The 14167-nt window shown below is 41.4% G+C and overlaps 1 non-coding gene and 1 pseudogene across 1 annotated transcript; one reads left to right on the top strand and one right to left on the bottom strand.

Moving 5' to 3' along the window:
* LOC147950186 (uncharacterized) overlaps positions 1-13857 on the top strand; it is a 35352-nt pseudogene extending 21495 nt beyond the window's left edge.
* On the bottom strand, positions 8920-9026 carry LOC147950187 (small nucleolar RNA R71). The gene has a single exon (XR_015565371.1). It is a non-coding gene; the product is annotated as a small nucleolar RNA R71 (small nucleolar RNA).
* Positions 13858-14167: the final 310 nt, after the last annotated feature.

Raw genomic sequence — 14167 nt, 5'->3', positions numbered from 1 at the left:
CTAGCTACCTCACCTCTACTCTCATCCTAGTCAAGGAGATGCATCAAGGGAATCACATTTTCAACTTTGAACTTCCAACACTTGGGAAAAAGCAACTGATTTTGCCTAACCAAGAGCTCACCACCATTCAAGAAGGAGCCAACATTGACTTTTGGCCAGCTGAGGAGCATTTGTTTGATGGGATAGTTCAACTTAGAGTTGATGAAGCTGGAGATGTGCAAATGGCTGATGGGGAGGAGCAATTTTACTTTGAGGATTATGAGCTCAACCCAAGAGATAGTAGAGGAGTGAGGGAGGCTACCAAGAGATTAACCCTTCTGCAAAAATGGAACAAATGGCATGGGAAGAGGTTTGATAAGCTAAAGAAGAAGGTGACCAACATGGCTAAGTCCATCAAGGGCTTAAAGAAGGAGATCGCTGAGTTGAAGAGTGGGAATTCTTCACCTACACCATCAAGCCCTTTGAGGAGGAGTAGCTCAACTAGAGCACTTTCTAGAGTTGTGAACCCTGTGGAACCAGCTAGGGCCTCAATGTATGAGCCAAATCAGAGGAAGAGGAGCTCAACTACCCGAGAACAACCATTTTCAAGGTACTCGACCGGGTCACTCGAGCACCCACTCGACCGAGCACCTCCAATGCACTCGGCCGAGTTCCAGCCCAGATCAACCTATGGCTTTCCACCTCCAGCTGCTTATCCAGGATATCAAGGTTACCCTCCCATCCCACCCCAGTACTTCATGGATCCAGCACTCTACCAGCAGTTCTACCAGCAGCACGGTCAACATTTTGAAACTCGTGGTCCAGCTCGACCCCCCCACTCGAGCACGTACTCGACCGAGTCCCGGTCGATTCCCATCGTCGAGCTGCCCCAATCTCCACCTCCAAGTCACCAGCAAGACCCCAACTACTCCTATGACAGCATGCAGATGGATGTGGACAACTACTTCCACAATCCCTAAGGTACCACTATCACCTTCACTTGTAGATATCATTGCATTTGACATTGTGTTTTTTTTTTTTTTTTTTTTTTTTTTTTCATCTTGAATCCTCAATCAAATTTCTTTCACACAGGGACTGTGTGATTTAAGTTTGGGGGAGGGTTTGAGATAGCATTTGACATTGTGTTTTGTGATTCTTATTTCAAATTTTTAGCATCATCATGTTAATACTTGCATAGCATCTAAGGCATAGAAAAACCCTAAAAATTTGAAAATTTTTGCAAAAATCTTTATAAAAAAAAGAGTGTTCATGTAGTTTGCACTGCACATTAGGATCTTGTTTAGCATGTTTCATGTAGGATTGTATAGTATTTGCATTAGGGATCTATGATGAGTATTCCCTTGTTAGCTTGTTTATTCACTAGACTAGGATCAATGCCCAAGTTAATAGTACTTTGATGCTAGTTGAGTGGTTAGAAGAATAAGATTGAACCAAGCCTTGAATTCCTACATTGCATTTGGTCTAAATTGAAGCATGTTGAGATTTGAAACCATTTCCTATTTATAAGAACCTAATATTGATTTTCAATTATCAATGTGTGCATTGCTTTAAACTCATGGATACCATATACATATTTGGATCATCTTCTTCCTTTTTACCACTCTTGTTGATCCAAGTAGCTGATTTCCTCATTAAGAATCAGTTCCCCTACCCCTAAACCAAACCTTCTTTCAAGCCATGTTTATTCTTGTATGTGTGAGGCCTATTTTTGGGATTGAGCTTGGTAGAAAGTGTTAGGTTTGAACTGACAAGAGTAAAGCCTTGTGTAGTTCTAGTTTGCATTTTTCAAACTAGATAGGACTAGGTGGTTCACTTGTTGGGTTTGGGACTTGGCTGTCATGAAAAGAAAAGAGGAAAAAGAGAAAGAAAAGGTTAGAGTCTTTAGGAGGGGAATGTGTTTAAGTAAATTTAAAGTCTAGTGAAAGAATGGGAAGAATAAGGTTGTTTAAAGATGGTTCTAGTTAAAGAAAAGAAAGAAAGAAAAGAGAAGTCTAGCAAAATGCTTATATGTCTTAAGAATAAGAAGAAAAGAGAACCATAGCAAATAAGTAAGAATCCCCCATTCCACTAGAAAGATCAAATAAGAAACCTCTCCTAAGACTTTAAAACCAAAAGAGAAAAGGGTGAAAAAGAAGAAAAGAAGTTAAAGGGTAGCACTAGGATCAATTGGGTTTAGATTGATAGGATAAACACTTTGGGTGCCTTTGTTTAGACAAGGTTTTGTTCTTGTATGTGTCTAAGTGTTCTTACCTTTAGCATTCTTCTAAAGCTCAATCAATTTTTTTTATGAGAGAACCTTGATATTGATAAGCCCTACTCTAAAAAGAGACCATCATTGTCTCTAAACCTTTTACTGCCAAGCCAAATGAGTTTATGCATTGCATAGAATTGATTCATGTTCTTGATTAATGAATGTTAAAGGAAATGGTTGATTTGAATGCATGTGGATGTCTAAGGCTCAAATCAGTGAAGGTTGTGATATGCTTGTCTAAAGTCTTTAAGTATAGCTCATTCAACTTGCATCATAGTACTAGTAACTTGGACATTGATTCTAGATAGTCTATTTGCAAGCTTTAGGAGCTGAGATCCCACTTTCAAACCTCACCTACCTTCTTTTGTCTTGATTATTTGCTTGAGGGCAAGCAAAGACTAAGTTTGGGGGTGTTGATGTTAATATATTTTACCTTGTTTTCCCTTAGTTTATTCACAACTTTTGCATCTTTTGCTATCCATTTAGGCCATTATTGTGTAGCTTTAGGACTAATCATGCATTAGAGTATAGTTGCATTGCATTTGCATCTTTTCATGCATAAACAGGTGATTTTGGAGCTTAAGGAGCATGGAAGCAATCCTGAGGAGAAAACAAGAGAGTTAAGGCTGTAGAATCAAGGTCCGGAGTCCAACTCGACCGCACCACTCGACCGTGTGCTGAGAAGGACTCGACCGAGTGGAGAATGCACGAGAGAAGCCAGCTCGACCAGCCACTCGACCGAGCACTGGTCGAGTTGACCGAGCCGTTGACTACTTTGACTTTTTGTATTTTTAGGGCTTCCACCTCATCTCCTATAAAAAGCCCTTGTACCTGCAGCCACCAAGGACTCCAGCTTTTTAGAGAGTCTAAAACCTAGTTTTTACCTTTTTTAGATATTATTCCTTTGGCACTTTTCTTTTATTTTAGATTTTGTACTTGTTTGAGAGAGAAAGACTAGATTCTTATATTTTGTTTGTTTCATAACTTTCAAAGTATTAAGATTTCGAGTTTTATTCCTTCATCAATATTGTAGATCTCTGTTTCATCTTTCCAATGATGCAAGTTTCATTATTTTCTGGGTTTTTGACATATTTCACCATGTGTTCTTGTGAGTAGTTTGTTTAGGACCTTGAGGATGGGTTAGGCTGGGTTGATCTTGTGGTTTGTTTGATTTGGTCAAGCTTGATTGTTGTAGATCTCTTCTAGGCTAGATGATCTTAATGCTGATCCTATATCTGAGAAGGTAGGGTTTGATTTCAAGCATCTTAGCATCACAACAATGTTTAAGGAGCATACATAAGGCTAGATCTAGAGCTTACCATTAGGCTTGCTAAGAGATTAGAAGTCTTGTTTGGTTTGAGATGTATTGCTTAATGCCTGTTTGTGTAGATTCTTTTCTTTGTGAGAACAAGTCTAGAAATGCATAGGTTTGATTGTTTCTTGCCATGAGAGTGGATTAAACATGTCTTAGAATAGTATGTCTAGAGATCAGCTCAATGTTTGCTTGAGATTTGTTGACCAAGTTAGATAACCACAATGATTAGCTCAGCCCATGAATCCCTCCTCAAGGCCTTCTTTGTTTATTGAAATCTTAGTCTAAATATCATTGCTTGCTTGTTGTTTGATAGTTTTAGCATTGCTCTGTTTTTCTTGTGTTGCTCTGTTTTCACGTTTAAGTCTAGCTCGACCACGTACTCGACCTACACTCGGTCGAGTGCTGCTCGAGTTCATCCCCAGAACTTGTGTTTTTGATTTGTGATTGTCTTGTTTCATTCCTGTTTCATTTCCATTGCATTCACGTAGTTTCCTATTCATTACTTGTCTTGCATTAGTTCATTAGCATAGTGTCTATCTCTGTTCTAGTTTCATTATAGCTTTAATTTGTCTGTTCTGTTTGCATTTAGTATCTTGTTCTAGTTGTTTTTACTTTCTGCATTTCTTATCTCATTTTAGGATTGTTAGTGACAAACAATCTTTACAATTGGCTTGACTTAGACTCATATGCACATCTTAATTGTTCACAATCACTCAGATAGGATTGACACCTCTTATACTGCAACTGCATAAGGGGAATTGAAACACCCTGACTTCTATTCACTCCATACATCATCATTCCATACATCATTCATTCATACACCACAAAGAAAGTCAGTTTCACCTGCGGATCTCCACTACCCTGAAGGCACTCAACCTGACACGGCAGAAGCTGTTCACTCGCCTGACCCGCAGCCTATGGACATATCTGAAGAAGAGTCACCTCAGCAGTTTGCCTTCTCCTAAGCAGAGCAGGCACATGAAAGGCACCAACAGGAATATCAGCCTTCTGCAGCGATGGAACAAACTTCAGGATAAATCTTACAAAGCTCTGCGAGGAACGGTGAAGGAGTTAACAAATTCTGTGAAAGGATTGACGCTTCGGGTCACTAAACTTGAAGAGGGAAGAACTCCTCCACCTCCACCCTCATCGAGCAATGTGCTCCCGAGAAGCAACTCTGCAAGCCTACTCAGGCGAGGCTCCAACCCAGCTGAACCCGCTAGAGCTACTTCTTTTGAGCCAGCCAGAGCTAGTTCCTTCGAACCTGCCAGAACCAGTTCCTTTGAGCAAAACCAGAGAAAGCGCAGAGCAACTAAACCACCATCAAGCTCGAAGAGAGGCTCGCCCTGTCCCACTGGATCTCGAAGATGAACACGCCAGCTCGACCCAACACGATCCATCATCCTACCCTCCCACCGCTGGTTACACCCTGGAGAGCATGGAGGCCTACCTTGACTCCCAATTCTCCTAAACGACCAAGTAACACTCCTCACTCATCTGTTTATACCATTGCATTTCATTTAGTTTGTTTTCTTTGTCTTTTGAACTCTCCTTCAAATTTTTGTTACACAAGGGACTGTGTAATTTAAGTTTGGGGGAGGGTTTGAGATGTATATAACTTGTTTTCTTTGTCTCTTATTTTCAAATTTTGCATCATTGAGTCTGCATACATATAAGCCATAGAAAACCCAAAAAAATTTGAAATTTTTTTAAATTTTCTATAAAAAAAAAGAGTGTTCATATAGTTGTAGTTGCATTTTAGATTAAGTCTTGCTTTGTTTTTAGTAGTTTGTACATATGCAGTAGTTTGTGCATATGTGTTAGGGGTCTGTGATGAGTTTGCCTCGTAGACATGCTGATTTACTAGATAAATTCAATGCCCAAGTTATTAGTTGTCTAACGCATGATCTAGCGAACCTGAAGTAAAACCGCACCATGTTTAGAATTCACAACTCTGCATTCTTGTCTAGATGGAAACATGTTGCGATCTGATGCCTTCCCTATTTACTTGAACTTAATCTTGACTCATAATTATCATGTTTTAAGCACTGAATCTGAACTCATGGATACCAATATACATACTTGGATTTTCTTTCACCTTTATACCACTCTAGGCTAATCCAAGTAGCTGATTCCCATTATTGGTAGAAAGTGTTAGGTCTGAGCCGACAAGAATGGAACCTTGTGTAGTTCTAGTTCGCGTTATCCGGACTAGATAGGACTAGGTGGGAACTTGTTACAGGGGTTTGGGATTCAATGTGTGCAGAAAGGAAAAGAAAAGAATGAAAAGAAAGGATAAAGTCTCTAGGAGGGGTAATCTGTCTCTAAATATGAATGTCTAGTAAAGGATTTGGGGAATGCAAAGTATAGAAAAAAAAGAAAGATGGTTCTAAGAAAAGAAAAGAAAGTTGTCAAAGAATGTATAGCAAAAGCTTTTGAAGTCTTAAGAAATAAGAAGGAAAAGAGGACCATAGTGTTTTATAAAAGAAACCCCAAATCCGCTAGGCAAAATCAAAAAGAAACCTCTCCTGAGACTTGGTACAAAAGGGTGAATGGGTATGATCAAAGAGCTAAAAGCTGAAGGGTAGAGTTAGGACAATCTGGGTTTAGAGAATTAGGAGTCAAACGCTTGGGTACTCTCGCGTAGACAAGGTTTTATTCCTGTATGCATTTGTTGGTCCTTACCTTTAGCCTTCTCCCAAAAGCTCAATCCATTTTCTTGAGAGAACCCTGATCAAAAACGATGAACCTACTCTAAAGGAGATCACCTTTATCTCCATCCTTTTCTTACCAAACCAAATGAGTTCATAGGCAATGTTTAAGCTTGATTCACGGTTCCAATTCAATGAATGTTAAAGGGATAGGTTGATTTGAATGCATGTCAAAGTTTAAACAGAGGCTAAGGCGTGTAAGGAAGAGCATGGCTAAAGTTTTTAAGTAGGACTCTCTCTCTCTTTGCGTTTTACAATTACTAACTTGGACATTGATTTTACCTATTTTATCAGCATGTTTTGGTTCTGAGCCCCCTCATTCAAACTTCTTCTTCAAGCTTAATCTTGATTATTTGCTTGAGGGCAAGCAAGAAATAAGTTTGGCGGAGTTGATGTATCTGCATTTTACTTGTTTTAGATCCTCATTTGCATTCACTTTAGCATCATTTCATCCTGTGTTTGTAGCATTTGCGTCTCATTCTTGCATAAATTCACTCACTTAGTAGTTTTCCATTAGCATTGCATACATTGTTGCATATGGAGTTGTTATCAAGTTTTGGAGAGCTTTTGGGAACACGAAGCTGAGCAGAGTGCAAGGCGAAAGAGAGCTCGATCGAGCTGGGAAGACGAAGTGAAGCAGAGGAAGTCGAACCAAGGCAGAATGACCAACTGAAGCGGAATCTAGCCTAACGCATGCAGAGCAGAAGACAAGGCGGAGCGACTGACACAAGAGGCAGAGCTCGATCGAGCTGATTGAAAGAAAAGACGGTCGAGCTGTCTGAGACAAAGAAGAGCTCGATCGAGCTGAAGTGGAACGCGAAACCAACGCTGGACAAGAGGAGAAAGCATAGCTCGATCAAGCTGTTGGGAGCAGAGGAGAGCGAGATCGTGCTAAGCATCAACCGACATAAAATTCGTTGACTTTGACTAGGGTTTTCACAAGTTTAGTATAAATATGTCTCTTTTGTTTAGACTTGAGAGGAGCTTTTTTTTAGCTATTTCTAGAACTTCTCTCAAGAAACAAAACGTGTTTAAGGCTTTGTAATTCGAATTCTCTTTTAATCTTTCAAGTTTTCATAGTTTTACATCTCTCTTTTATGCGTTATTATAATCTCTTTTCATAATGTTGCTTATTGAATTTTCTAGGTTTGGGTTCTTGAGCTTCATGATTTCTGAGTAGTGTTCTTAAAGTTCTTGAGGTTGGGTGAGATCCATGAGGTTTTCTTAGTCTTTTCTAGGGTTTTGATGTTTAAATCTTTTAGATCCCTTCTGGATTAGTGTTCTTCATGCTAGCTTCTTTCTGATCATCTGAAGCTTGACCCGAGGCATTTCCACCCGAGGGGGCTTGGTGAAATGTCTGATCTAGCTAATACCGGAGATTTACGTGCCTAGCCTAAGAGATTAGTTGTCTAGGGTGTTTATTGACATTGATTGATTGGTTGTTAATGCCTGCCTTGTTATGCTTCGCTAAAGAGATTTAGGTCTGGAGGTAACTTGGCTTGAGGGTCTCTATCACGAGAGTGGATTGACCTGTTGTTGAATCTTTCGTCTAGGGATAGCTTTGTTTAAAGTTTTATCGAATCTTTGTATTAAGACTAAGTTACTTCATGGATCATTGATACCCAGCCTCATGAGCTCTCTTTTATCATCTGTTTGCATCAGTTTACGTTTTGCTTGTTTCGCTTAGCTCTGCTTACTTTTGTTAGACACTGCTTAGTTTTGCTATTAGTTCTCCTTTTCTTTTGTTGCTTGCTCACTTAGGTTGTTAGAAAATCAAAACTAAGGTTCGCTTGACTTAGCTAGATTTGATTGCATCTTTTGTGGTTAATAGCTCACCCATTTGGTTTGACACCCTTTGTACTACAATGACAATTTAAGTGCTTAGGGAATTGAACTTCAGTAGAGTAGTAAAATCTTACTATCAATTTGGCGCCGTTGCCAATTGGGTGTTTGTCTGTTACATTTAAGATTTCCGATCTCTTAAGATCAAGCTGTTTTTCTTTTATTTTCGTTTACTGACTTGTTGGCTGTCTATCTTTTTGCTTCAGGAACACTCCTTCGACACACAGCTCGAGCAGTGCTGTTGAGTTCTCTCTTGCATGCAAACACGCTCCCAAGGCAGTCATAATCTCCTTTTCTGTGACGACATCGATCGTTTACCCCGCGCGTTGAGACAGCAAAGGAATCCAGTCGGATTAGATCAACAAGATCACGTTGGTATGGATAACCAACAGCACGACCCTCATGCACCTGGTGCACAAAACAATCTGCCACGCCAACCACGACACATTGGCGCTGGTGATGCTCCTAACACCCACACGCAGCGTCAGGGAATTGTGCCTCCCATCCCAAACAATAATTTTGAAATCAAGAGTAGTCTCATCTCTATGATTCAAGGCAACAAATTTCATGGCTTGCCGATGGAAGACCCTCTTGATCACCTGGACGAGTTTGACAGGCTCTGCAGCCTCACAAAGATCAATGGTGTCAGCAAAGATGCATTCAAGCTGCGCTTGTTCCCATTCTCTCTTGGTGACAAAGCACATCAGTGGGAAAAAGCTTTACCTCAGGGATCCATCACCTCTTGGGATGATTGTAAGAAGGCTTTTCTTGCGAAGTTCTTCTCTAACTCGCGGACTGCTAAGCTCCGCAATGCAATCTCCAGCTTTGCTCAGAAAAATGGTGAAACCTTCTGTGAAGCTTGGGAAAGATTCAAGAGCTCCACTACTAAATGTCCTCACCATTGTTTTAGTCAGGAATCCCTCCTTAGTACTCTCTACCGGGGCGTTCTGCCTAAGTTCAGGATGATGCTTGACACTGCAAGCAATGGCAACTTCCTGAACAAGGATGTTGAAGATGGTTGGGAGCTTGTTGAGAACTTAGCTCAATCTGACGGGAACTACAATGAGGATTATGATAGGACTTTTAGGAGCAACAACGATACTGATGACAACACCAGGAAGGAAATCAAGGCTCTTCAGGAGAAATTTGTCAGGATTTTGTTGGGTCAACAGAAGCAGGTTATTTCTGTCTGTGAAGTTGCGCAGATACAGGTCCCAGATGGGGAGGTTGATCCAATTGAGGAGTTATGCTACATGCAGAACCAAGGTGGCTACAATAGAGGTTTCAACAACTATAGAGCTAACCCGAATCTCTCCTACAGAAGCACAAACGTTGCTAATCCACAGGATCAAGTCTACCCTCAGCAACAACAACCTCAACAACAGCAGGCGCAGCAGCCGCACAAGCCCTTCGTTCCTTACAACCAGTATCAGAATTTTGCTCCGAAGCAGCAGTACTTTCAACCACAGCAGCAGGGCAACATGAGTGCACCTCCAGGTTTTCCACCTCAGGCACCACCTCCCGATATGACAACTATGCTTCAGCAACTTCTTCAAGGACAAGCAGCTGGTGCTCAGGATGTTGCCAAGAAGTTCTCTGAAATGCAACATAATTTTCACGATTTGAACACCAAAGTTGAGGCACTGAACTCTAAAGTGAAGTACCTAGAGAGCAACCACGCTACAACTTCTTCTGCAAAGCCTCAAGGCCAACTTCCAGGAAAAGCTATCCAAACCCCGAAAGAGTACAACCAAGCTCAAAGTATTACCCTTCACAGTGGCAGAAAACTCCCATCTCAAACAGGACCTACTGCAATCACTGTGGACAGTGATGAACAAGATGGGGAGGACTTCTGTGAACCAGAGATTCAAGCTGAGCAGAAGGAAGAGGAAGACAAGATCCAAGTTCAACCAGAGTTACAAGCTAAAACCTCGACTGAAAAAGCAACAGTTCCTGAAGCAAAGAAGTCAGTGTTCATCCCACCTCCTTACAAGCCTAAACTTCCATTCCCAGGAAGGTTCAAGAAAGAGTTGGTGGCAAAGTACAAAGCGCTTTTTGATAAACAAATGAAGGAGATCGAAGTGAAAATGCCTTTACTCGATGCTATTGCTCTCATACCTCAGTCCCACAAGTTTTTGAAAGATCTGGTAAATGAAAGAATCAAGGAGACTCGGGGGATGGTGGTACTAACTCATGAGTGTAGTGCTCTCATACAAAGGAAGTCTGTCATGGAAAAGCTCGGTGATCCAGGATGCTTCACTCTGCCATGCTCCCTTGGTCCATTCGCTTTCAATAATTGTCTCTGCGATCTTGGAGCATCTATCAGCTTGATGCCACTCTCCTTGGCTAAAAGATTAGGATTCACGAAGTTTGAACAATGCAATATCGCTATGATTTCGGCTGACAGGTCTGTGAGGTATGCTAATGGTATCTTAGAGGATTTACCTGTCAGAGTTGGAGATGTGGAGATTCCTACTGACTTCGTAGTATTGGAGATGGATGAAGGACCAAAGGATCCTCTGCTTTTGGGAAGGCCATTCTTGGCAACAGCTGGAGCAATCATTGATTGCAAGAAAGGTCTGATAGAGCTGAACCTTGGTGAAGATGGGTACTTACACTTGGAAACTGAAGCTTATCAGAAGATTTTGGACTCTCACAAAGAGGAAGAAGGATCTGCAGTCTTTGAGGACTTGAAAGCTCTACAAGCAGTGAATGTCAAGTGTGCAGACCAAGCAGAAAATCAAGGTTTGATGCTTTCACTCGACCTGCAAAGCTCTACAAGCAGTCCTGCGCCTGATGACTGGACTGAACTCAAAGCACCAAAGGTAGAACTCAAACCTCTACCGAAAGGGCTAAGGTACGCTTTCTTAGGCCCTAACTCTACTTACCCTGTCATAGTAAATGCTGAGCTTAGCCATGATGAATTGGAAATGTTGTTAACTGAACTGAAAAGGTTTATAAGGGCAATAGGGTATTCACTAGATGATATTAAAGGGATTTCTCCTAGTCTATGCACACATAGGATTCATCTTGAAAATGAAGCATACTCTAGTGTAGAACTCCAGCGTAGATTAAACCCAAACCTGAAGGAGGTAGTCAAGAAAGAAATCCTTAAGTTGCTAGATGCTGGTATTATCTATCCTATCTCTGACAGTACATGGGTTTCACCTGTACATTGTGTTCCTAAGAAGGGTGGGATAACTGTAGTGAAAAACGAAAAAGATGAGTTCATCCCCACTAGGACCATTACAGGGCATAGAATGTGCATAGACTATAGGAAGTTGAATGCTGCATCTAGGAAAGATCACTTCCCATTGCCTTTCATTGATCAAATGTTAGAAAGATTGGCTAATCATCCTTACTACTGTTTCCTTGATGGGTATAGTGGATTCTTTCAAATCCCTATACATCCAAATGATCAGGAAAAGACCACTTTTACTTGTCCTTATGGCACATTCGCCTACAGGAGAATGCCTTTTGGTCTTTGTAATGCACCTGCTACTTTTCAGAGGTGCATGACCTCTATTTTCTCGGATTTGATAGTGGAGGTGTTCATGGATGACTTTTCTGTGTATGGCTCCTCCTTCTCCTCCTGTTTGTTGAATCTGTGCAGGGTACTTACCAGGTGCGAGGAAACAAACTTGGTGCTGAAGTGGGAGAAATGCCACTTCATGGTCAGAGAAGGAATAGTCCTTGGGCACAAGATTTCCGAGAAAGGGATAGAGGTTGATAAGGCCAAAGTTGAGGTTATGATGCAGTTGCAACCCCCAACCAATGTGAAAGATATCAGAAGTTTCCTTGGGCATGCAGGGTTTTACAGAAGGTTTATCAAGGATTTCTCCAAGATAGCCAGACCTCTTACCAGGTTGCTCTGCAAGGAGACAGAGTTCATCTTTGATGATGAATGTTTGGAAGCCTTCAAGCTTATCAAGGAAGCTCTGATTTCTGCTCCAATAGTCCAAGCACCGAACTGGGACTATCCTTTCAAGATCATGTGTGATGCTTCTGATTACGCAGTTGGAGCTGTTCTGGGACAGCGAATTGATAAGAAGTTGCATGTCATCTACTATGCAAGCAGGACCCTTGACGACGCCCAAGGAAGATACGCCACCACTGAGAAGGAGTTGCTGGCAGTAGTGTTTGCATTTGAGAAGTTCAGGAGCTACTTGGTTAGTTCAAAAGTGATTGTCTACACGGACCATGCTGCACTGCGTTACATCTACGCAAAGAAGGACACCAATCCTAGACTTCTGAGATGGATACTTCTTTTGCAAGAGTTTGATATGGAGATCCTCGATAAAAAGGGGATTGAGAATGGAGTCGCTGATCACCTCTCAAGAATGCGGATTGAAGACATGGTCCCCATTAATGACTCAATGCCTGAAGAGCAACTAATGGTGTTTGAGACTCTGAATAAGAGTACATACGCTGGGTTAGAGTTGGAGATGGTTGAAGCACTGTCACTGAAGGAAGACAAGTTTCCATGGTATGCAGACCTTGTCAACTACTTGATCTGTGGAGAGGTTCCCAAGAGTTTGGACAGCTACAACAGGAAGAAGTTCTTCAGAGATGTCAACCACTACTTCTGGGATGAGCCTTACTTGTTCAAGAGAGGGTCTGATGGTCTGTTCAGAAGGTGTATAGCAGAAGAGGAAGTACAGGGTGTGCTTGAGCACTGTCATGGGTCAACGTATGGAGGACACTTTGCTGCATTCAAGACGGCCCAGAAAGTTTTACAAGCAGGTCTCTGGTGGCCTACTCTATTCAAGGATGCTCACACATTCATCACCAAGTGTGATGCTTGCCAAAGGATGTGTAATATCACAAGAAGGAATGAGATGCCTCAGAACCCAATCTTGGAAGTGGAAATATTCGATGTCTGGGAGATTGACTTCATGGGTCCCTTCAACCCTAAATCAAATGGCAACAAATACATCTTAGTGGCAGTTGACTATGTTTCTAAGTGGGTTGAAGCTATTGCAAGTCCCACCAACGATCATAAGGTTGTCTTGAAGCTGTTCAAAAGCATCATCTTCCCAAGGTATGGAGTACCAAGAGCTGTAATCAGTGATGGAGGAAGTCACTTTGTCAACAAGGTTTTTGATGGTATGCTGAAGAAGTATGGGGTGAAACACAAAGTAGCGACTGCTTATCACCCCCAAACCAGTGGGCAAGTAGAAGTCTCCAACAAGCAGATTAAGGGGATCCTGTCAAGAATTGTTGGGTTGTCTAGGAAGGATTGGTCTATGAAGCTGGATGAGACTCTCTGGGCTTATAGAACAGCTTATAAGACACCAATTGGAAGAACACCGTTTCAGTTAGTGTATGGTAAAACATGTCACCTTCCTGTGGAGGTTAAATACAAGGCGCTTTGGGCTATTAAGATGTTAAATCTGAACATTGACAAAGCACAAGCCAAGAGAGTTGTTGATCTACATGAGCTTGAGGAAATCAGACTTGATGCTTTTCATGACAAGAAGATTGTTGTGAAGGAACTAAAGTCTGGAGATCAAGTCTTGCTTTTCAACTCCAGACTTAAGTTGTTTCCTGGCAAGCTCAAGTCAAGATGGTTTGGACCATTTGAGATTAAAGAGCTTTTGCCATACGGATCAGTAACTCTGCTGAACAAGGATGGTAGTGAATTCACAGTAAATGGACAAAGGGTCAAGAAGTACCTTGCAGATCAAAAGATTCCGGAGGGGTCCTCTGTGCCTCTCTGTGATCCTCCAAAAGCCTAAAAGAAACAGGAAGTCAAGCTTATAGACTTAAAACAAGCTCACTTGGGAGGAAGTCCCATGTTTATCCTTGTATATATTTCTTTTTATTGCTATTTAGGTTGTTTTTGTTAGTTTTATGATTTTCTCAGGTTTTTAAAAGAAAAATCAAGTTCGTACACTATGTAGCTTGGCCCAATGCAGCGTGGTGATCGAGCTGGAGACGGAGTCAACACAAGTCAACATAGCAGCATTGGATTCCTTCCCATTTTCGCACAGCTCCTAAAAGTGGGTAGAACACGTTTTAAATCTTGTCCACCAAACTCAAGCTCGG

The sequence above is a fragment of the Camelina sativa genome, chromosome 1 (assembly GCF_030686135.1).
Source record: "Camelina sativa cultivar CO46 ecotype springtype chromosome 1, ASM3068613v1".
In the NCBI taxonomy this organism is placed as follows: Eukaryota; Viridiplantae; Streptophyta; class Magnoliopsida; order Brassicales; family Brassicaceae; genus Camelina; species Camelina sativa.
This window is presented reverse-complemented; position numbering and strand designations above follow the sequence as displayed.